The sequence below is a fragment of the Mastomys coucha genome, unplaced genomic scaffold (assembly GCF_008632895.1).
Source record: "Mastomys coucha isolate ucsf_1 unplaced genomic scaffold, UCSF_Mcou_1 pScaffold21, whole genome shotgun sequence".
Lineage (NCBI taxonomy): Eukaryota > Metazoa > Chordata > Mammalia > Rodentia > Muridae > Mastomys > Mastomys coucha.
In genome coordinates this window covers 114,599,019-114,623,580 of record NW_022196904.1, presented here as the reverse complement: position 1 = coordinate 114,623,580, position 24,562 = coordinate 114,599,019, and the positions used below count along the sequence as shown (strand labels likewise).

Here is a 24,562-nt window from a genome sequence, read left to right as displayed (position 1 = left end):
TTTTTTTTTTTTTTTACAAGATTTCCAAAGGCAGAAACTAAAACATCACAAAAGCAAAGGCAAGCTACGTAGACTCTCACCTGGGACCAGCTTTCAAGAGGCAGAAGCAGAAGGATTCTACATATTTCAGGCCAGCCTGGAGGTTTATAGAACAAGGTAACATTTAAAAACAAAGAAAGGGAGAAGACAGAGGCAGCACACACACACACACACACACACACACACACACACACACACACAGAGAGAGAGAGAGAGAGAGAGAGAGAGAGAGAGACAGAGAGACAGAGAGAGACAGAGAGAGACAGAGAAAGACAGAAAGAGACAGAGAGAGACAAAGAGAGACAGAGGACACTTCTGAGAATAAACCTGAGGTCCTGGCTCTCAGGTCAGGCTGTGATCATTATGTGACTTTATTTACCCTTTAAAGGAGAGAAAGAAAAGACAGATGGAAGGAGGGAGGGAGAAGAGAAGGAAGAGAGCAGCCTGGCTGGATATGGTGAAGTGGTGAACTACATTTATAGTCAGCTATTTCTTCTTGCATTTGGAACTTCAGCTTGTGAAGTGTGATAATAATGATAAAATGTACAAATGCCTATTCCCATATACCAAGGGGAATGTGAAACTGCCATTTTAGGCCAGTGGCATGGCTCAGCAGGTAAAGGTGTTCGCTGCCAAGCCAGACCACCTGAGTTCAATCCCTGAGAACCTGTGCTGGCTAGTTTGGGGTTTTTAGTGTCAACTTGACACTAGCTAGTTTTATCTGACTAGTGTCTCCATGATCTAAATTAAGAAGATGCCTCTATCCAGACTGCCTGTAGGCAAGTCTGCAGGGTGTTTTCTTAATTGGTGGTTGATGTGGGTGGGCCCAGGCACAGTGAGGGAGGCACCCCTGGACAAGCTGTCCTGGATAGTACGTGAAAGCCAGTAAGCAACATTCCTTAATGGCCTCTCCTTGAGTTCCTACTCTGGCTTCCCTCATTTGGGGAGCAAGAACTAAGACATATAAGCTGAAACAAACCCCTTCCTCCCCAAGTTGCACTTGGTTGTGGTCTTATCCCAGCAATAGAAACCCTAAGACAGAGATTGGTACTCGATCATAGGTTATTGCTGAGACAGACCTGACCTTGAATTTATTTATTGTTTTGAGGGTGGGGAGAATCGTGGAAAAACTCTTGAACTTCGAGCTGGAAAAGTCATTGAATGGCCAGAACTTAATGAGTTGTGGGAACTTGAAAGATAGTGGAGGCCTGCCTTGTGAAGCTCAGAGGGAAATTTGAGAGTCCCTTTAAAGACTCGGCTGGGAATTGCCTGTGATTAAGAAGATACTAGCAGGCAAGGAGTGGTGGCGCGCACGCCTTTAATCTCGGTGCTGGGAGGCAGAGGCAGGCAGATCTCTGAGTTCAAGTCCTACTTGGTCTGCTGAGTGAGTTCCAGGACAGCCAAGACTATCCAGAGAGACCCTGTCTCAAAATAAATAAACAAAAACTAAAACAGAAAGAAAAGAAGACACAGGCATCACTGAAGTGAAATCTTGTAGGAAATGTTTCCTCAGAATCTGTACCCAGAAGCCAAATTCCAGAGGTGCCTAAGGCTGAACCCTCATGCTGGCAGCTGAACTTGGTAATATGCAGTTCTTCAGGAGATTGTGGATTTGAAGGCATGCGGGGGTCATGGAGAGAAGCTGAGGCGTGGCACCTTGTGGCAGGATCAAAATCCCTGAAAGCTCAGAAGATTCTATTAGTGGAAGTGCAGACCAGTTGCAGTGGAGACACCAACATTTTAGAGATGCTAGGACCATGGGATGTTTACCAAGGACAGCAGCAGCTGCCAGATGGATTAAAGCTAGTAAACCAGTAAGCCACACTCCCCCATGGCCTCTGCATCAATTCCTGCCTCCAGGGTCCTGCCTTGAATTCCTCTGACTTCCCTGGATAACTATAAGCTATAAGGTAAAATAAACCCTTTCCCTGGGCTGGAGAGCACTGGCTGCTCTTCCAGAGGTCCAGAGTTCAATTCCCAGCAACCATATGGGGCTGACAACCATCTATAATGGGACCTGATGCCCTGGTGTGTCTGAAGACAGCTACAGTGTACTCATATACATAAAATAAATAAATCTTTATAAACAAACAAACAAACCCCCTTACAAAGTTGCTTTGTTTCACCACAGCTAGAAACCCTAAGACAGACTCAAAAGGTAGGAGAGAATCAACTCTTGAAAGTTGCCTTCTCCATATACACTAGATGTGTTAGACCTCCCCCCAAGTAGATAACTAAAAATGTAATAAAAATTTCAAAATGGTGTAAGTTACATTAGCAACAAAAGGGCAGTCACCCAAGAATGTCTCAAAGGATGTCAGAATCACAAAGATGACTAAGAGAAATAAAAAATAAGTGGCCGGACAGACCGTGCTCATGGATGGTGAGGTTTCAAGGAAGTCTCAGCATGCACACACTCTCCAGCAGGTTTCCCTGAGAAACTGATAAGATTATTCCAGTATTTGTGGATCATTTAAAGAGGGCTGAGGCTTATGAAGTGATGGACATAGAGAGTTGCTCCAAGGAAACAAAACTGGGATGGGAAAGAAGTTGATGCTACACTTTAAAGTAGTTAGCTTTTAACCGCTGGCCTGTCAACAAAATCGTCCTTGAATTTAGGTGGAGGAGGCCTGGCATTTAAAGTGATGGCAGAGCCTGGCACCATGCCTTATGCTACCTATAAAACCTGTATTTGGGGAAGTTGAAGCAGGAGAATAGGAAGTTCTAGGTTAGCCTGAGCTACATAATAGGACTACCATCTCAAAGCAGTAGCAAAGGCAGGTGTGGTAGCCAGGCATGATAGCACATGCCTTTTAATACCAGTACCAGAGAAGCAGAGGCAGAAGAATCTCTGTGAGTTCAAGGCTGGTCTGGTATATATAGCACACTCCAGGACAGTGAAGGTTACATAGAGAGGTCCTGTCTCAAACAAAGAAACCAATTAAAAAAAAAAATTCAATACACATACAAAAAACCGTAACCCTTGATCCCTACTTCACACAGAGCACAAAAGTCAATTCCTGGGGCTGGGGCCATAGTTCAAGAGTAGAGAATGTGCCTGGCATGCATGAGGCCCTAGCTTCAATCACCGAGTCCTGTCAGAAAATAAACGTCAATTTAGGACATACTAATGCCTTAATAAGAAAGGAAAATAATAACTGATCCAGAAGAAAAGTGGGATGATGTTCTCCTAAACATATTTCTAACTCAGGAATGAAAGGGGGTGGGGGGAAGAGGGATATATTGGATTTCATTAAGAAATTTTGTCCACCAAGAAGAGGGGAGATGAAACGGTTCATGGAGTACAGTGCTTGCTGAGCAAGTACAAGGACCTGAGTTCAGATCCCCAGCATCCACCTAAGAGCCAGCAGTGGTACTCTGCATCTGCAACCTGTGTTGGGAGGCAGAGAATGGCTGCCAGCCCAGGCCCTATGGTGAGCTCCAGGTTCAGTGAGAGACCCTGTCTCAACAAACAAGATGGAGAGTAAGGGAGGACACTTAGCAGTGATCTCTGGTCTCCACACATGCACGCACACTGCTCAGCATACCTGATACACAAAACAGAGAAGACAATTCTGAGCAAGTGCGGGGAAGGGCGTACAGTCAGTCCTTGTTACGGTTTCTCTGTATTCTTTGAGGTCTACACGGCGTAGAGGCATGAGCTGATGTGACTGCTTTGAAAACGTGCCACATGGGTCCCAGCATCTCTGCTTCAAGGTTCTGTGACAAGAAGCAATGTCCCCTTGTGGATCTAGCCAGACCTATCCTAGCATATTCACAGGATACATTCTACCTAGCTCCTTGGATGACCATGACTTCTTGGCTTTCCCACCCTGTCCCCCACTGATGATCAAGGAGTGGAATCTACTTCATCCATCCAGGCCCTGCTCACCTCAGTATAGACCAGGTGGGAGCCATGGGGTTGAAAGTGAAAAATGGAGAAGCTTTTGAAAGTAAAATGTCCCACTCCTACCCAGACAGAGAAGAAATGAGACAGGCACAGAGGGACTCCCCAGAAGAGCCATGCACAAGAGCCAGCAGGTCACCAGAAGGAGAAGTGTATCTGCTCAGGGACTTCCCAAGGGGGAACCAGCAGGGAGGGCTTCTAGGTCCCCCAGGCATGAACTGTCCCACCTGCTGACGCTCTTCACAGGCCTTGACCTCTGGCTGCATCCTCCAGTCCTCTGTCCCTCCATATCATTCTGACAGTCCCACCTAGACTTGCCAAGAAAAGCCTAGTGTCCAGTCCCCTTTGCTCCTTCCTGGCTTACTCTGGGTTCCAGGCACACTAGACTGCCACAGTTTTCCTTCACCTGGCTTCCACCCTTCACACCTGGTCTTTCAGCCATGGGAACTTTCTGTGCTCCCTAGCTGACTGTCAGCCTCCTACTGGGTCTTCAAACTTAAGTTCAAATACCAAGGTTGTCTTTGATCTCTCCAAGGATGGTGAGTCACATCTTCCTTTGGGGTCTGTCCCTCCACCACAGCCCATAGCTCCGGATGTTTCCATTCACCTTCTAAACAACAGCCCGGCAGGAACCACAGGGGCTCTGCTCCTGTTGAGCCCCCTGTGGCTAAGCGCTGCCTTGCTTGTAGCAGGAGGTACACACAGGTTGCACCAATGACTAAATGACAAGGACACCTTTCTTTGGTGATGAGTTCATGTATCTTGTACACTTCAGAGTTAAGTCTGGCTCTCTTTGGCTCCTGTTCCTTAAATTTTTCTGTAGGATAAGAATATCAGTGCTCCATTGTTCTCTACCTCAAGTCCTTGGCACATGCACTTGTTCTGCCAAAGCTCTCCCCAGAGTTCAACTTCAGTGTCACCCTCTAGAGAGACTGTCCATTTCATGTGAAGTGGGTCCACTCTGTGGTCTCTGTCTTGTCTCACTGCATCGTCCCGGTGGCCACAGTGAGTGCAGAATGCATTGCTAATGAATGAGGTTCCTGTGGATGGAACCACCCCTGAGCAGTCTCTGGAGACTCAGGTTTCTCATCAGCATTGTCACTATCCCCAGGAGGCACCCTCCCTCCCCACACCACACCCTGGGGCAGCAATCCTGGCTCCAAGAATCTGCTAGAGAGAACTGTCCTCAGATTAGTGACCTGAGAGGGCATGGTCAGAGATGGTCCACTGCAGGTTCTCAGCTGAGCAGTGTCTAAGTGGATGGATGAGACTAGCAGGTCTGGGCCAGAAGGAGAATGCTCTAACTCTCACCGGCCAAGGGTGTCTTTTTGCTCAACTCTACACATCTGCTCAGCTGCTGTGTGCAAGGAGCAAGGAGCCAGGTGCTGCAGCATTGCAGCTGTATACTGGCCCAGTGCGCAGGCGCACTGCAGCTGTGTGCTTCCTGGAGCCTTGTTTTCCTTCATGTGGTGGTTTGGGTTACAGCTGAGGACATCAGACTCATGGCTTAGTGGGGTGGCAGCTAATCATGAAGAAGGACCTGTCCCAGTGGCTATGTATATGCCGTCTCCATGGACCAGAACCTCCTCTCTCCTGGAAAACCTCCACAGGAACAGCAGCCCCATCCCACCTGTGCAAACTCAAACATTCTCGAATTCTTGCCCAGGTGTGCAGCCTTTCTCTGGGGCTCAAAGACAAGGGCTGTGTTGAAGCATGGCGGCTTGAAGCTACAGCAGAAAGTTGGGGCCAAGCAAGCACCTGTTCAATCACACACACACACACACACACACACACACACACACACACACACACACACCGCCGCCCCATCTCAGCAGCCCGCTCTGGCCTAGCTGAAGCATGAGCCTTTAATCAGCACTGGAGAGAATGGGAGACTCCAGTCTTGGTTGTCCAAACCCATTTAGGTGATCAAGAAACAGAGGCCCAGAGAGGCACAGAGGCATGTCGGTGGATGGTCACTAAGTAAAGAAGGTTGAGGTTTGAGGGGGAACCAGGCCACGTGCCTGCACTTGCTCCTCCTCCTGGGGACAGTTCTAGTGTTTTGATCCTCCCTGGGGACCCTAGGGACAGCAGGCTGAGGCCCTGGTACAGATGTCCTTAAGGGGCCCCGGCCAGGGAATATTCTCAGGTTGGTTCAGAAGTTCCAAGTTTACTCAGCGCTCATGTTTGAGTTATTATGAAAAGTCCCTTCTTCCTGGGCTAGGGTGATGGGGGAGGGGAGGTGACACCTGCAAGCTGCAGGCTGTGGGTGGGGCCTCTCCCAGCACCCTGCCTTCATGTTTCTGGGGCTGTAGACCAGCGTTTGAAGAAGAGGCTCTCAGGGAGAGACCACCTTCCTCAGGGCTTCCTTCTCTTCCCCTCTAAGTGGCTCTCTGGGTGGCCCCTGAAAACCATCTTTTCTCTCTGAATCTCAGCATCCTCATCTCCAAGGAATGCAGCACCATCAGAACCATCGTGGGACAAGACCGTGGTGCATGCCTGTAATCCTAGTCCTCAGGAGGCTGAGGCAGGAGAATCACAGATTTGAGCCAGATTGGGTTGCATGGAGAGATCCCCCTCTCGAACTGTCATTAGTCTGTGGCAGCAAGTCTAACACCCAGTATTTAAAGAAAACCAGCTGCTGCCTCTGCCTAGCCATGTGCATGTGTGAGTCCCTGCAGCCCTCTTCCTGTTGAGGACACTGATTGGCTATGGCTGCCCCTCACCCCCCATGCACAGAGGCCCAGGACCCCAAGGCCTGTGGGGACCAGAGACAATGCCCCCTTCTGGCTTTGGGAGAAATCACACCTGATCTTCTCATGCCTATCTGATGCTTCTTGGCCCTGGAAGTGAGGAAAACACTTCTCCAACAAACAGGTAGCCTGCCTGCCTCTCTTCCATCTTCCACACCCCGCTCTCCTTTCTGGAAGCCCCTACCTCCCAGTGCCAGAAACCCTTTATGGCGGCAACAATTCCCCCACCCCACCCACTTCTCTCTCTCTCCCTCTCTCTCCCTCTCTCTCTCTCTCTCTCTCTCTCTCTCTCTCTCTCTCTCTCTCTCTCTCCAAAGAAGCCTGAAATGGCCTCTACAGATGGGAATATTTGAAGCCTTGGACAAGGGCCCAATCTTCCCTGCCAGTCAGGGATTCTATCGTTCTCTCTATGCGGTCCACTGAGGACTGGACAATGGGCCCTAGGGCAGGGCTACTGCAGAAAACACGCCACTGTGGGGATCACATGGCTAAGTGCCCTCTGAGGAATGCCCTTAGACAGTGTTTCAGGCCTGTGAATTTTTCCACGAGACGGCGTATCCAGCCATACAGGCTGGGTTCTAATTTCTGTTCTGACTCTCTCCATCACTGTTAACCAGAAGACAGGTCTGACCCCACAGAGCCCAGGATTGCCATCTATGCACTGAGCTGCATGGGGCCATTGGCCTCACCTGGACTCTAAGGATTCTGGGAGGTTCCCTAGTACCCATTCTGCAGATAGGGCTGTTCTAGCCTTCCCTGTACTCTTGGTGGCTTTCAGTGGTTAGCCCTTCTCCTCCACAGGTCAAGGTGCCTGGGAGTGGGAGTTCTTAAAATCAGTCTTGACATTCTGATATCCTAAAGTTCTCATAAACAGCCTCTCAAAGATAGAGCCACCTCGATCCCCATTTTACAGATGGAGAAAGTGAGGGCCTAGGGACTGCCAAGAAGCAGAGAGGCTTACTCCAGTTCACCAGCTAGATTCGGGAAGGCTACCATGTGCTTAACTGCCTCAGAGAACACAGACATTCTCTTAGGAACTACTTGTGACACTCTAATGCCTCTATGACCTGCTCTGGCCCACTTGACAAGTCCTAAGTCCTATTTCCTATGCCATCAACCCATCTGCCTTCTTCTTTTCTAATTCTTCTGGATTAGAATTCCAACAACCTCTGGGCTCCCCTCTCCTCCCATGGAAGAGATGTTACCTCTTATCATCTGACCCAGGCCCTGGATTTGGGTGGTGACACCTGGTTGGACTGCCCACCTTGCCATATCATGGCAAGTCCCATAAGGAAAGTCACGCTTCCCCTGTGGAGCCAGGCTTCCTTGTTTGTGAAGTAAGCACCCCACCTGCCTGGAAGGATAGATGAAGTTAAAGTAATAAGCCATACTGGCTGGTAGTATCTGATGCCCTCCCTACAAAACACTCCCCTGGAAGCTTCCCAATGTCCCTACCTTCTGCCGCTTCGAACTCAGAAATTTGCCTGCTTCTGCCTCCCAAGTGCTGGGATTAAAAGGTGTGCACCACCATCGTCCGGCACCCTACCACTTCTTGTAGGCAGTTTTGCATAGGCAAGGGATCATGCCAACCATGCTCCTGCCTCCGTAACCCTCCAATATTCTGCAAGCACACACCAAAGACTAAGCATTCTTAGTCGGCTGAACAAGGAACTCCAGCCCTGCCTCTGCCCAGCCTAACTGTAAAGCGTTCTGTGCTTGTGTTCTTCTACCGTGTTATGCAAAAGGCAGAAAAGGACCCCAGGCTCAGAGAAAATGAGGGCTAGAGTCTACTTACCTACTCCTTCAGGGTCTTCCTCAGAAAGCCATTCCTCAGGCTGGGGCAATTGGGTGGTCTCCTGGGTGTGGGAGTCACGGCAGGACTCAGCGTGGTGGCGGGAGGTGTGAGTTTGAGGTGGACAGGAGTTCAGTCAGGTGCAAGTCCAGAATCAGGAGAATCACCACTGAGATAGTCCTGAGGCTGAGGACCAGCCAGGCATCTGTGCAGAACCTACCCAGAGGGAGACAGTAGGGCTGGGGCAGCCAGACAGAGATAGAGCACTGCTGGGGCACGGGCTGAGGCCAGCTGGCTGCCCCAGGGATGGACAGACTTGTGGTCAGACAGGCAAGTGACCATGAGGCATATCACAGGAGAAGTGGGCAGACAGCTGTGCTCTGCTGAAACACAGGGCCACCAGCAGAGGCTGCGGTGTCTGTCTGAGGCCAGGCAAGGGGTGGGGAAGGGGATGTGGTAAACAATGCCCCGCCCAGCCCAGCCAGATCCTCCAGAGGGGCCAAGAAAAACTAAGATGCCTGCAAGCAGGCGCCCACGACTCCCCAAAGGTCACCCTTAACACGATATTTGGGGCCTGACATCTTGCAGACGGATGACATCATCCCAAAGGCCTCACAGTCGTGTCCCATGAGGCAGGCAGTGAAGTGGGACTCGCCACTTCTCACAGATGTAGAAACTGAGATGGGAGATGTGGCAGTAGCACATCCCACCTGAAGCCCTTGGCATTTACATTGAGCCCCTCAGCTCAGATGGGAGAGACTGAAGGTGGACGCCTGCCCCATGACCACTCTTCTGCAGGTGGCCTAAGTGGCCCATTTTGTCTGTCCCTAGCCTGCCCCAGGGTTCTGACTTCAGAATGACCCAGGCACTCAGACTTTCTGCCTTAAGCACTGCCTGGGACCATCCATGCCCCAGTCCCCAGCCTCAGTATTATGGGAAGGAGAGGACCTTCCCTGTTACCCTGGAGGAGAGAACCCTGGCCCATCTCCTGAGAGCCTTGCTGTGCCCATTTGTCCAGCCAGGAAGGTAAGGCAGCCCCACACAGATGGAACTCCAAGAAATAAATAAAGAAAATAAGTTCTCTTTTCTTTCTTTCTTTCTTTCTTTCTTTCTTTCTTTCTTTCTTTCTTCCTTTCTTTCTTTCTTTCTTTCTTTCTTTCTTTCTTTCTTCCTTCTTCCCTCCTTCTTTCCTTTCTCATAAAATGGACTTTACTATTGAAGTTCAAATTAATTCCAAGCAATGAGGTTTCCATTCATTCTCTGATCATGTTGAGGCTGTCACCATTCCTGTCAAACTATAGATGACCTCCTGCCTCCACCTCTTCTCTCATCAGTCCAAGGATGTTCTTCATAGTTTAGGGCAGCTTTTAGAACCACCTAAGACTTGCCTCCAAGACTCACCTCTTCAGAGCTCACAAGATGATGTCTGTCCCGTGCAGATTGACACTCTGGCCGTCACTGGGACCTCATGCCTGCACCCGCGAGGCCAATGTTTAGTCAACCTTTGAGGGGAAAGACTTGTTAAAGACTCCATTGATGAGAGGTGTGCTGGTCCAACCCAGTGCCCTGCCCAGGGCCACTCTCAAGACAGTGCCTAGGTTCTCAGGCAGCTATAGCATCTATCCCTCAAGGTACTCCCACGGACCTGGAAGCAAGCTTTGTCTCTGTTTCAACAACTTAAGCATAACATGAGTGATAAGCACTCATCCATGTTCATCAAAGGAGATGGCTAGTCCCATGAGTTACTCCAGTCATCAAATCTCTCACTTCCCACTTCTGAAGAGGGTATGTCTTCAGTGCCCTTCCTACCATGAACCTTCTAAGTCTTCTATAGGGGTTACACATCTCCCAGCTGGGGACCCATGGGAGAGACTTTCCCTTTGGCAGCCTCAGAGTCCTCTGCCCTGGGCGAGAAAGTAGGGGCTGAGAGGGATCCACAGCTGCTCTTGACAACCAGGAAAGCACTGAGCCACTGAGTTCTCCCATTCTTGAAACACTACAAAGCTAGTGTGTGGACAGCAGTCTTCTCTGACCAGTGGAGAAGAAAAGAAACTCTTTTCTTTTCTTTTTTTTTTTTTTTTTTTTTTTTTTTTTTTTTTTTTTTTGAGACAGGGTTTCTTTGTGTAGCCCTGGCTGTCCTGGAACTCACTCTGTAGACCAGGCTGGCCTCGAACTCAGAAATCCACCTGCCTCTGCCTCCCAAGTACTAGGATTAAAGGCGTGCACCACCACTTCCCGGCAAAAAGAAACTCTTAAGACTGTTTTGTTTTTTGTTTTTGTTTTTGTTTTATCTTGAAGCAAGTGAGAGGTCCGGAAAAGGGGCGACAAACAGACTTTTGGAAGACAAAAGACAAAAGCTAGGTAGCTGCTACCCAGCAGCCACAGAGAGAGAAAGACAGAGCTATCATTTCCTCACATTGTGCAGGTCCTCCAATGTCACTTGTCCACAGACCCTGAATGATAGACAGGCCTGCTCCTGGGCTATGAGGCATTAGAGCTGGTATTTGAACCTAAGAGGAGTACAGGCCAGACCAGGGTTATTTGAGCTGTCTCCATGGCTGTGATTGGCTCATATGTACATGCCACCTCCACCCTGACCAGTGTTTTCTGACCAGTGTTTTCAGAAAGGCTTGGGAGCAGCCCACATGACTGACCAGATTAAGAGAAAGCATTCTGCTTTTTGTGGCTATCTTGACCTTTCCTTTTCATAGCTGTGTTTGGGGGAAACTTCCTCCAAGGTCCCTCATGGTTGATCCATGAGTGTTGTCCCTGTAAACTGGTGCCTGTTGGTGTCTGCTCCAGGCTCCCCTGAGACCTCAGAATAAAGCTAGCTTTTCTTTCTCCTCCCCCCACCCCCTGCCCCGCTTTTCTTCCCACCAGCTCCCCACCCCCAACTATCCTTCCTCCTGGTTCCCCCCTTTCTCTGATTTCCTTTCTTTTTCCCCTCTCTTGATCTTCACAGAGAACCTTCTAAGGTCTTTCTTAGCCTGGAGTTTGAGAAAGCTCAAAGGCAGGATGGCAGAGGAGTTACTAATCTGCAAAGTTCCTGGTGTCAGTGAGCTGAACTGCCACGCTGTCACAGGGACACTTCCCCCTCCCCCTTCCAGACGGCTGACCACTGATCACCGCCTTGTCACCAGCATTTTCATGTTCCCTGTGTTGCAGATGAGTCAAGGAAGTTACAGGAACTTGCCTAAGGTCACACCCTAGCCAGTGGCAGAATTGGGATTTGAACTCCAGAGCCCCCCTTGTCCAACTCACTGTTTCTGAGTGTGAGTTAGCAGGAGGCAACTCAATGCCTTATCCCTCCCCACCCTCTCTCCACCCCCTGCCCGCCCCTTGTCTATTCATTCACTCCTCTGCAGACTCAGCCAGCCCCTTCTTTCTTCCCTCCATCCTTTTCCAAGTAGTGGGCTCTTGGGTACGTCCTAGGGAAGTGCCTCAGAAAGGTGTACAAACATTGGTCCTCATGGAGCCCATTCCTGATAGAGAAGACAGACAGACTGACAGCATGACATCATTATGTGAGGTGGGATGCACATGTGCAAAGAAAGGCACTAGGATGGGGAAGAACAGAGAGCGTGAGGGATCACAGATTCACCCAGCATGCTCACCTCTGGGCACTGATTTGATTTGGATGGAACATGAGAATTCCTACGGAGTTGGCAGAGGAGAAACTTGATCCGACTTACATCTGCATCGAGATTTCAGCACTCAGAATACTGATGAGGCAGGAGGATGCCAAGTTCAAGACCAGCCTGGCTACAAACTAAGATACTGACTCAAGGCAGAGGGGAGTGCCCCGGGAGACATGGGGGTGGGGAATACAGCTAGGGCAGCTTAGTCCTCTGGTACTTAAGTGGATGATCGAGAGCTGGTCTGGTCATGTCCAGCTGGGTGATGGAGTATTGACTTCCAAAGTAGACGTATGTTAAGGGGAGGGTCTCTCTGGCTTTGTAAAAGTCACCAAAGAGTAGCTGTTAGCCCTGGAGAGATCTCTGAGGCCCTCATGCCCTTCCTCGGCACTACAAATAGCAGAGCTGGCCAAGTGGAGGAAGCGGCCACTGTGCTCTTCTGCCCAGGGGTCTTCTGAGAAGACATAACAGGATAGGCCCTCTCTAACCCACTTCCTCTTTTTAATTTTTTTTTTTTTTAAAAGAAGTCGCTTCATTGAGGAGGGATTTGCTTAACATATATTTTGGGCACTATGAATGTACAATTCAGTGATTTTTTTTTTTTTTTAGTAAACTTGATGAATTGGGTACCCATGGCTGCTGCTAAGTTGGTGGGACATTCCATCACCTTACTAGAACCCTTGTGCTTGATGTGGGCCCCATCTGAGTTCACAGGTGCACCTGATATGCCTGCCATGTCTCCCAGCTCACTTTTCTTTTCTGGGAATATCATATAAGTTGACAACACTATATCTTTTGTATCTATCCTCTTCTGCTCAGAATGAGGTTGGACTTGACTGTGTGGTAGTATGTATTGGCACCTCATTCTTTTTTCCTGCTGAATAATATTCCACAACACAGAAGTACTACACAAAGTGTGCTTTTGTACATGGGTGGACATTTGGATGGATGGAGGTCTCTCTTACCCCCCTTGATTTTGGATAATAGATATAGCCTTTGTGTAAACAAGAATCTTCCTGTGGGTATACCTGGGGCTAGACCATTGGGCTGTAGCATAACTCTGTGTTTAACTTAGCTGGCCAACCACAGTGACTGCATTGTGTTATGTACCAGTCAACATGCTGGAAGGGCTCACTCTGTACAGTTGCTGATCCTGATTTTTTTTCCCTCCTTTTCCTGTGTGTGTGTCATGTGCGTATGGGTGTGTGGAGGCCTTAAATGGAGTCAAAAGTCTTCCTCTATCACTCCATCTTGGGAGGGGGAAGGGGGGAATCACTCCACATTATTTATCAAGGCTGGGTCTCAGTCAAACCCAGGGCTTGCCCCTGTGGCTAGTCCTACTAGTTAGCTTGCTCTGATATCTGTCTCCCACTTCTGAGCCTGGAATTATAGGTGGGTCCCCATGCCCACCTGACATTTACACAGTTTCTAGGATGTCGAAACCCAGTTCTCTTGCTTGCACAGCAAGTACTTGGTGTTCCGACTGAAAATCAGCTGCACACAGGCATGAGGTTCCCCTTTAGATTTCCACCGTCCTCAGATTTCTTCAGGTCTTCCCCATACTGGTGACACTCAGTTTGAACATTGAAGACCTGTGGTAGGTTCTGAAACTGGGAGTTTATGTTCTCCAACTTTGTTATTTTCAGTCATCCTTGCAAACACAGCTTCTCCATTAAAAATAAAAGGGAGCATCGAGATTTGAGAGAGATTACATTCAGCCCATAGATTGCTTCTAGAAAGGCTGCTATCTTAGCAACATTAACTGCTTGAGTCCATGGACATGGGATGTCCTGCGGCTTACCTGAGTCTCCTTAAATTCTCTTCTGGGTGTCCTGCAGTGTTTGGAACACACCTGGCATCACCTTGGTTCTCTCTATTGCTAAACCTTTACCTTTGAGACATTGGTCTTCCATGCTCATATGGGCGCACATAGGCAGACGCACACTGGCACCTGCACACCACTGTTCTGCTAAACCATTCATTGTGTCTAGTGACTGCTCCACAGACATCTAGACTTGATGTATTTAGGATCATGACATTGTTAACAAAGGTAGTATTACATTTGGGGTTTTTTGTTTGGTTTCTTTGAGGGGGGCTGTTTTGTCTTTTTGTTTTTGATTTATTTCTTTTTTCCTGCTGAACTGTCTAGATAAAACTTTTGGTGCAAAGGTTAAATAGAGGTGGTAAAGTGGGCGACCTTGCTCCTGACCTTAGGGGAAACTTTCAGGTTTTTTTTGGGTTGTGAGTGTGATCTTAGCTGTGAGTCTTTTGCTTATGGCCTTTACCAGGCTGAGGGAAGTCCCTCGAGTTCCTACTTTGCATTAGAACAGATGCCCACGTGGTGTTCTGCTCTGCTAGGTTCTATCGATGCCAACCCCAGTGGTTAACATTATCCTGAGCTACTCCTGCATTCCAGAGAGAACTCTACACAAGCAGACATTTTCATCACTGGCCAATTTTTGATAGAGCAATGGGGAAAGGGGGAAGATTTGGGGGCTGAAGGTTGCAGTGGCTTCAGTCTGCTTGGTCTGTGACTTTGGGGCCATTGTGAGACAGCATCATGGCAGAGAGGGGGTCGTAGAACAAGCTGCTCACTTCATGTGGGCCAGGAAGTAGAGGGAGACAGAAAGGGATGAGGGAGTGGGTAGATTCCTCAAGGCATACTCCTAGCACTCCACTTACTCCAAGTGGGCTCCACATGCAGGTTTCTACCACTTTCCAATGGTTCCATCCGACTATGAGTCCATGAGTGGGTACCCTGTTGATGAGCTCAGAGCCCTCATAAGCCAGTTGCTTCACAAAGCTAGGCAGCTTGCAACCAAGACCCACACCCTAACCACAGCAGCCATGGGTTATACAGTCTGTTTAACTTGAGACTTGTTTTTTCCAGCACTTTGTTGTGGATTTTATGTCTGTGTTCATGAAGACTGTTACCCTGTAGTTTTGTTTTTGTTTTTTAATTTCCCCAATGGTGTCCTTGTCTGGTGTTAGCCTCACAGTGAGTTAGGAATCATTTTTCCTCTTCTATTTTGTAGAAGAGTATGAAGAGGAATAAAGTTAATGCTTTCAGTGTTTGGCAGAATTCCCCAGCAAAGGCTGGACTTGTTTTGTGGGTTGCCAGTTCAGCTCCCTGTGTGTTATTCTTATATCCATTAAGGGTTTCTTTTTCTTTTTGACTCAGTTTTGGTGATGGGCGCTCACAAATGTTTTATGTACAAGAGGGGGGGGTCACTATCTCTTTTTCTGTTTTTGATCTTATTTTAATCTTCTGTCTTTTTTGTCTAGTCTAGCTAAAGGTTTGTTATGCTTTCCTGATTTTTGTTCAAAGACACAGCATGGTTTTGTTAATCCTCTCTGCTGTTCTTCCAGTTTTAATTTATGTCCATCCTAACCAGTATTAGTTAATCTCTTATGCAACCATTGGGTTTCAATTTCTTTTTCTAGTTCCTGAAGGAGTACAGTTAAGGGGCTGGAAAGATGACTCAGCAGTTAGGAGGGTGCACTGCTCTTGCAGAGGAGTAGGGTTCAGTTCCCAGTGCCCATGTTAGCTAGCTTGGAACTGCCTGAAGTTCAGCTGCTGAGGAGTCTGACATCCAGGCCATCTTCGGGCAGCTGCACAAATGTATGCACACAATTAAAAAATTAAAATAAAAGGCCACACTTCCAGTGTTTGAGGCCCCAACAATCATGTAAAAGGGTACAGTTTGGTTTTTTATCTATGCTGTTATTTTCATGAGTGTATTCGCAGCTATAATTCTCTTGGTTTTCAATATGTCCCTGAACGTTTGGTCTGGGGAAGTTCTGGCTTTCCAGCACTATGACAAAACAGCAGAGAACTCAATATAAGAAGAAGAAGGGTTTATTTTGACTCAAGGTTTCAGAACTCTCACGGTCCAGTTGCTTTTGAACTTTAGCAGGGGAATGTGTCATGATAGAAGCATGTGAAGGAAGAAACATGTTTATCTCATTGTGGCCAAGGAGAGAGGCTGGAGTTCTAATATCTCCCTCAAGAGTGCATACCTCCAATAGCCTAACCTCCTCCCACTAGGTCTCACCTCCCAGTAGCATCAGAGGCTGAAGGCAAAGCCTTGAGTACATGGGCTTTGGGGGACACCAGATCCCAACATTGGTTCATTCTTGCTTTCTGATCTTTTTTGTGAGTTCTTCTGTGACCTGCTGGCTGATTAGGAGTGTGATTTGTAACTTCCATATAGCTGTATACTTTCCACTTTTCTTTCTGCTACTAATATCCAAATTTCTTTCACTGTAGTCAGAAAAGATAGCGTAATTTTCCCTTTCTTTCTTTCTTTCTTTCTTTCTTTCTTTCTTTCTTTCTTTCTTTCCTTCTTCCTTCCTTCCTTCCTTCTTTCTTTTTCTTTTTCTTCTTTTCTTCTTTTTTTTTTTGACAGGTTTTTTTCTTTGTAGTCCTGAGTCCTAGCTGTCCTGGAACTTGCTATGTTGATCAGGCTAGCCTCTAACTCACCGAGGTCTACCTGCCTCTGCCTCCTCATTGCTGGAAGTAAAGTGGGTACTACTACACCTGGGAATTTTAATATTAAGTCCATTGTCTTAGTTATTTTTCTATTGCTGTGAAGAGACATGACTACCATGAAGAGCTCATTGGAGCTGAAAGCTCCTGAGGGTAAGTCCATTAACTACATCAGTGGGGAGCATGGCAGTGGGTAGGCATGGAACCTGAGCAGTGGCTGAGAGCTCACATCTGATCAGAAAGCACAGGCAGAGAGAGAGCTAACTGAGATCAGCATGGACTTTTGAAACCCCACAGCCCACCTAGCAGTGCCGCACGTCCTGCAACAAGGCCATACCTCCTAATTCCTCTGATCCTGCTCAAACAGCTCGACTCCCTGGTGACTCATTACTCAAATGTATGAGTCTACAGGGCCATCCTCAATCCTGAAGCCTCAGTTTGTGGCTTAACAGATGATCTGCCTTGTAGGCCGGGCGGAGGTGGTGCACTCCTTTAATCCCAGCACTTGGGAGGCAGAGGCAGGTGGATTTCTGAGTTCAAGTCCAGCCTGGTCTACAGAGTGAAAGATCTGCCTTGTAGAACACCTCTTCTGTTCTCTCTGGCCTTGGTTGATGTTGATGGGGTGCTATGTCTGTCTGTTGCTCCAAATGGCTTTTTTTATCATTCCAATTTTCTTTCCTCAACATTTTCTGCCTAGATGATCTCCCTATTATTGGAAGATTGGCACTGAAGCTGCAAACTATTATGGCATAACACCTTGAGTTCCAATATTGAGTGAGTATGCTTATGGTTATTATATATTCTCCATGAGTTTACATGTAACCTTGTTTAACATTTGAAAACTTTTTCCTTAAGCCTATTCATAGTGCAACTACTCAGTGCTCTTGGGTTTTCTTTGCATAAAATGTTCCCTTAAATACTTTTACTTTAAACTAAAGTAAAAGTATATGTTGTCTTAAAGACAACATATAGTTGGATCATGCTTTTTGTTGTTCTCGTCTTTTTTTTTTTTTTTTTTGGCAGAGTTCCCTTGTAGCTGTGACTGTTCTGGACTCTGTAGACCAGGCTGGCCTTGAATTCAGAGATCCACCTGCCTCTGCCTCCCAAGTGCTGGGATTAAAGGTATGTACCACCACATCTGGTTTATGCATTTAAGTTCTATGGGAAGCAAAGACTGTTGAGAAAACAATGCAAAGTCAGCTATAGTTGCTCACACCTACAGCACTTGGGAAGCTGAGGCAGAAGGACTGTCCTATGTTCAATGACAGCCTGGATGATGAGTGAGTTCTAGACCAGCATGAGCTGGAGTGGGCCCTCCGTGGTGTTTGTGTAAGTTATATCTGTCTTCTGACTTTCTCAAGGTTCAGATCTACTACTCTACTTCAATTCATCAAACGAACCAGCATCTAGGAGTGCCTGCCCACTCACTGGAGAGTCTACTGTGGGAAGAGGTTTTCAAAGTTCTGAGGCACTTGTGTCATCTTCTCAAATCACATCCGTGTTGTTTCCGAGTCTGATTTAAGCCAGGTGTGAGGGAGGACAGCAGGATGACTGGGTTCCTCTGCTCACTCATAACAGAGTACTGTTTACTACGACTTCCTTTCTGCTTAACTGTTGATGAGTAGACCCATAAAACAAACACATGAGGCTAACCGGGTGAGCAAGGAGAGGGCTCCCAATATCAGTTACATGCTGTGCAGTCTAGCCTTCCTCTCAGGTCCCTAGAGTTCTCCTTTCTGTGATCTTTTCCAGTGAAGTGTCTCCTCTCCTTCTTTAGCAGTGTTCCTCAGGAGATCATTTTGTCTATCAGAAGGTTTCTGTGGCTTTGGGTTTCAAAAGGGATTGGATGAGCTAAAACCCATCTGGATGAGCCATGGAGAGCCACATGACATTGAGCAGACTGTGTCTGAGCCTTCCTAAAGGAGAACGTGTTTGTTTTGGCTTGGAGGTTACCCAAATTGTTTGGCTCTGTGGCTCTACTGCTGTGGGCCTTCAGTGAGGTAGAGCATCATGGTAGAGAGGGCAGGGGAGAACAGAACTGCTTACACCTCATGGTGGGATGCAGAGGGCAAGATAGAGTGGTGGTCTGAAAGAAAATGGCCCCCATAAGCTCCTATTTGAGTCTTAAATCATAAGGGAGTGGAACTGTTTGAGAAGGATGAGAATGATTTAGAGGTGTGGCTTTGTTGGAGGAAATGTGTCACTGGAGCGGACTTTCAGGTTTCAAAAGCCCACAGCAGTGTCTTTCTCTGTGAGGTGTATGTGGATCAGAATGTAAAGCACTCAGCTACTGCTCCAGCACAAGGACTGTCTGCTTCCTGCCATGATAATCATGTTCTGACCCTTTGAAACTGTAAGTAAACCCACAATTAAGTGTTTTCTTTTATGAGAGTTGCCTTAATTATGGTGTCTTTCCACAGCAATAGAACAGTAACTAAGACAGTAGACATTTCAAAGCATGTGTGCAATGGTCCACTACCTTCTGTCAGCACATCCTCAAAAGTTCTCAGCAGTCCAGTGAAGTCTTAGCGTAATTCATTGACTAGGTCAGGAGCCTCATGATTCAATCCTCTCTCAACAGTGTACCATCTGGAGATCGGGTATTTACTAAAGGAGCTATGGAATACCAGGGAAGGATAGAACAGCTGATCAAAGCACTTTAAGGAGTAGGTAACTATTCTAGGCAACTAGAGTTGAACCCAGTGGGACTCCTGGGAGACAGTAGATCATGTTTGCAGATTGTCCCAAAGGAGGAATAAGAAATCTGAACTACTTCTTCACCAGTTATAAGATGAGACCTGTTTTGGAAATAAAGATTTACATGGCCCTGTGGCCTTTTGGCATTGTGTATTTGCCTCTGTGGTGGCAATCTGTATGAAGGGCAATAGGGGTGGAAGGGAAGCCATTGTTAATTAGGACTGCACCAATTCAAAGAATCTGAGGCAGGCCATACAGACAGACACTGGCCAGTCCCTTGGAAGGAGCAGTTGAAAGATGGAGGAGGGTACCCCAAACATTCCAACTGTGGACCCAGGCTTTCCATTTCTGGGATGATAAGATTCACAAAGAGAAAGTGGAAACTTGGTTATTCATAGGAAGGCTGGGATCTGTGGGTGCAGCGACCCTGCAGTCTATACAGAGAGGAGGAGACGGTAGACCAACTGAGGAAAAAGAAAGGGAGGTGGTGAGGATGGGGGTTGAGGGCTACCATGGAAGAATGATACAGAGGGTCAGAAGGCAGAGGCTGAGCCCAGACTTAGCTTGAGGACAAGCCCCAGGCATGGGTGTGTGACTGCCAAGGCCAATTCTGGGAATGATGAGGGCCTAGTGTGGGTGGACATGCGGCTATGAGAATGAGAGGAAGTGGTACAGCTAGAGCTGGGAGGGGCCTCCCACAGGGTTGGGACTTGGTAGCCATGGATGATGATTCTAGTAAGGAGGAGGGAGACTTGAACTGGGGACCTGAGGCTTCTGGAGATCATCATCCAAAGAAGGCCAAAGCCAATGAAAGGGAGAGGAGATACAAAAGAATGCCAAGTTCAGTTTCCCAGAAACCAGCTTGTGTTGTGAGCACTACGGCTGCCCACTGCTTCCTGACCACAGATTTGCTTCCTTTTTAAATGGCCGAAGTCCTCAGTGGTCTCTGAGAGGACTTGCTGGAGGCTGTGGGGCTCAGCCTCTGTACCCTTGGTAGTGCCATGTGGATAGACCACTCCACCTAGGCAGGTCTGCCAGCCAACCTTCACCATGAAGCTATCCTGGGCCTCCTCAGGTCTATCCTCCCTTGGCCATGCTTCCACCATAGGCTGTGAGAAACAGAAGCACTTCCAAATATCTGAGGGGGACACCCAAACATCCCAGGCTAAGGAACACAGTCTCTGGTGAGACTCCCCCAGAGTAAGCATGTTGGTGTTAGGACAGCTGGAAGGCTGGAGGAATAGTAGAGGCGAGGCTAGGGCTCTGCAATCAGGGACCAGTACTTTACCTGCTCCTGGGCCAGGCTAAAAGGTACCGAGGGAGTGTGGAACGGACCCCAGAATGCTTATGGCACTATCTTTGATGCTTGCTGTCACCACGATAGCTTCACTTGTTGAGAATTAATGTTGGTTCTATTATTCTACAGCACGTGCCCCCAAACCACGGCCACCACATGAACTAAGCCACCATGCCTGCCCAGGTGACAGAAATGGGCTCTCTTTGACCTCTGGGCCGTTCTCTACCAAAATGCATTGTTCTCACTGCAGCTAGTGTGGTTTCTACAGCAGATGTGGGATCAGTGCATGTTTGTGGCTGAGCTTCCAAAGCCTGCTCTGCATCTGTACACTGAGCATGCCTCCCTCCTGGAGTCTCCGGCCCCTCACCTTCTCTTCCCTCTCCTTACCCATGCTTCTCTAGGTTCCTACACAAGGCTGCTGCTGTCCCTCCCCCTCAACACTGTTTGTGTGGCTTGTTCCTTTATTTCATTCATCCTGTAGTAAAAAGTCCCTTCATCATCCCAGCCCTCCCAGCCACCACCTGAGATCTAGGTGTTTCTCCAACTCCTCTTCTGCCAGATCTACCTGGCACCAAGGTCATCCAAAGCCACACTGGGTGTCCCTATGACATCCCTGACTGCATTTGACTCCACTTCATGTGAACAGGGGCTTTTTTCTGTCTCCTGTGGAAGTGCACCCAGAGTGGCACCTGGCACCGAAGGTGCTCACTGAATACTTGATGCATGAACATAATTGTCTAAGGCTCTCTGTTCTGCCCCACCCCAACTTAACACTCATTAGGAGACAGCTGCTCCTGCTAGTCAGGCTGGCCTACAGGTGACAAGACCCTTCTAGTTCCCAGCCCATGTGTGGCCACCAGCTCCTTGCTGCTAATCCCCTTGGCATTCTGCATCCTCCTCAGTAGTCAACTTCCTTGGCCTTTGTGTGGACTATGCCTCTGCCCAGTGGATGACCCTGCCATCTCCTGGAAGATGATTTCCTCTGTGTTTCCACTTAGATACCACCTCCCCTGGGAAACTTTCCTGGTCTGTCCTCCTCCATGCTCACACTGCCCCCATCTTGTTATGGTCGTACCAAGCTCTCCTTGCTCATCCCCTTGCCCTCAAAGCCCTTTGGAAGGGACCAGCCTCAGAGCCCAGGGCACAGAACTAAGTCAAGATTGTTGCAAAAGTCAGTGGAGGGTTAACACCCTCGGGTTCCCTTCTCAGCACCTTGGCTTCTTTTTGATTTCCAAATGTTCCTGGCTCTTCTAGTTTTATCACCATTAGTGAAAGAACAGACTCAACAGAGGACACCCCCAGCACCTCCCCACATGGACTCAGTTCAGTCTCCTACTTCTTGGAGATGGAGCCAGATGTTAAAAAGAATAGGAGGATGAGAAGACAAGGAAGAAAGAAAAACTGGTATGCTCTGCAATAAGCACTGGCTGCTTAAGCCCAGTGGCTTGGTGACTTGAGTCCATCCTGGAACCCACTGGGGAAGAGGAGAACTGACTCCAGGAAGCCATCCTCTGATTTCCACCACTATGTAGTAGCACATGATCATAATAAAAAAAATTCATTAAAAAACTTTTTAAGCTACTATTCAAAATGTGCATACAGTATGTGCAATACCCAAGTGATAAGAGCAGAGAGCATGCATTGAGCACTTACTGTATGCCTGGTGCTACTATCTTATTTATCCCCTCTGCAAATAGCTCTGAAAGGCAGATGTTACAATGGACTCACCTCACAGATGAAGAGACTGAGGCAAGGACAATTAAACTTGCCTGTGTCACTTACATACGAAGACATGAAGCAGGGATTTGGGGCCTGCCATTTGGCTTCTGGAGTTGTACCTGCTAGCCACTACACTGTCACCATAGTATGACAAACTTCCATCCCCCCAACCCCCTAGTGCCAATGGACTCAGACCTCCAGCACTCGTCTCTAACAAAGAGATGAATAGTGGTAACAAGTAGAGAAGAGAGATCCATCAGTGTGAGAAGGAACAGGTAAGGAGGGGAACCAGGAAAGGACACATGATGTGGGACAGCTTAGCTCTGCCAATACAGAGTAAGCTAGTCCTTCATAATTCCTGCTTCACTTAAGGTCTGTCAGATAGTTGTGGGCCAGAAGGCTGAAGACATGAGGAATACAGGGGACTGTCCGGGTGGTCAGCTGCCTCAACAAATTGTTTAAGTTTTGGGAGCTTCCTATACATTCTGGTAATATTTAATTCATTCTCGGATCTCTGATGGAGTTGAAGACTAGTTATAGTCTTATAATCAAACTTAGGTTGTTCAGCGTTAGAGAAGATGATCTAGATTTGAAAGGATGGTTTTCATATGGTAATGTAAGTTAAAATCAAAACATAAATCAGGTATAGAATTGAAAACTCTTTAAGTTAGGATAGATGTTAGAGTAATTTGCCTAAATTGACAAAATTGATGGACTGGATATTATTAGGATATATCATACCTTTTAGTTTACATAATTGTTATAACTATGTTCAATGTATATCAGAGAAAAAGGCCTTTTTAATGGACAAAAAAGGGGGATGTAGCTGCTTCTGTTCTCATGCTAAGTAAGTTTCCCCCAAACCTGTTTGTGGTACCCTGCATGTAAGACTGAGGGACCCTGTCCCCAGTGGGTTTTGATTGATAAATAAAGTTGCCAGTGGCCAATGACTGGGTAGGAAGACAGAGGCGGGACTTTTAGGATTCCTGGGCAAGAGAACGAGGAAGAGCAGGAAGAGGGATAGCTGCCATGCTGGGGAGGGAGAGGACACATCACACCTGAGAGGTGCAGAGGGCAGAGGGCAGAGGGCATAGGTGTCACGTAGGTGTCCGGGATTGAGGCCCACAAGGGCTATAGGTCTGGGTCTAGGGCAGCAAAGGTGGAATATAGATTTTATTAAGTAATAACTCAGGGATATTGGAGGGGGCTGGATCAGCCACTTGGAGGTTAGGAAGTGGCCCAGCCACTGAGCCGTTTAAGGCAACTATATTTACCAGTCAAAATCAACTGGGAACAGTGTCCATCAGTCTTACATGGAGGACACTGCAAACAGGCTTTTGGGAAACCTAATTAGCATGATAACAGAAGCAGCTACATGAGTCCACCTTTGTCTTGGGACCCTGACCTGAGCTTTATGTTTAAGAAGAGAGAGAGATGGGAGGGCAGGAGTCTTGTGTGATTGGTCAGCCTGAGCCAGGTGGCCTGGGCAGCCACAGTCTCAGTTCTAGTCTTGCAGGACCGTCCTGTAAAGAGTCTTTATTGCTGCCATCTCCTGAGGGTGCTCTGGTTTCCCCCAGATGCTCACTGTGGCTCAGCAGCCTCTCACCATAGATAATTCCATCACCTGGAGTGCTTTGTCTGGAACAGCTTGTCTCTCCTTTGGGGTGGTTTCAGTTTCTTGACATGAGGATGTTGTTTGTCAGTCAGTTCTGTTGTTCCTGGAGTCCAAGATGACTCAGGAGAGTTACTCAAGAAGAAAGACACTAAGCCAGAGAAGGACAGGCTGGAGTTTGCCATGCCAGGGACCAGAGCTCTCCTTTACCCTGTCTCACAAATGCTCCTGTGAACCCCATGCATACAGAGAACATAGCTCACAAACATCACGTGCCAGTCCTCCTGCAAACACCATCCTGTTGCTCATGTATCTATCTGTATACATGTGTACATACCCAGAGTCCACAGATACAGATCGCTATAGAGCATGAGGTTCATCACACATGATTAACAGGCCAGCAGAGATACATAGGCTCACATGTCCTGGTCTACATGCCTACATAAAAAAAAATGCAGACACTCCATCCACCCTGGCTCACACATGTATACATGTATAAGAACGTGGCAATGTGCAAAGGGGCACGTGAGTACATTTTAAATTATTTTTTTAAATATTTTAATTATTTACATTCTACAAGTTGCCCCCTTTCCTCTTCCCCCCTCCCTGAGTTCATCATCCTATA

The 24,562-nt window shown here is 47.7% G+C and overlaps 1 protein-coding gene across 3 annotated transcripts in view; it reads right to left on the bottom strand.

The window, feature by feature from the left end:
• Window positions 1-9,085, bottom strand: part of Il21r (interleukin 21 receptor) — a 30,246-nt gene extending 21,161 nt beyond the window's left edge. The window contains exon 1 of one of the 3 annotated variants that reach the window (XM_031388220.1): window positions 8,492-9,085. The gene's annotated coding sequence lies outside the window, so the exon portion shown is untranslated. The other 2 variants (XM_031388219.1, XM_031388221.1) reach the window with 2 other exon arrangements.
• Window positions 9,086-24,562: the final 15,477 nt, after the last annotated feature.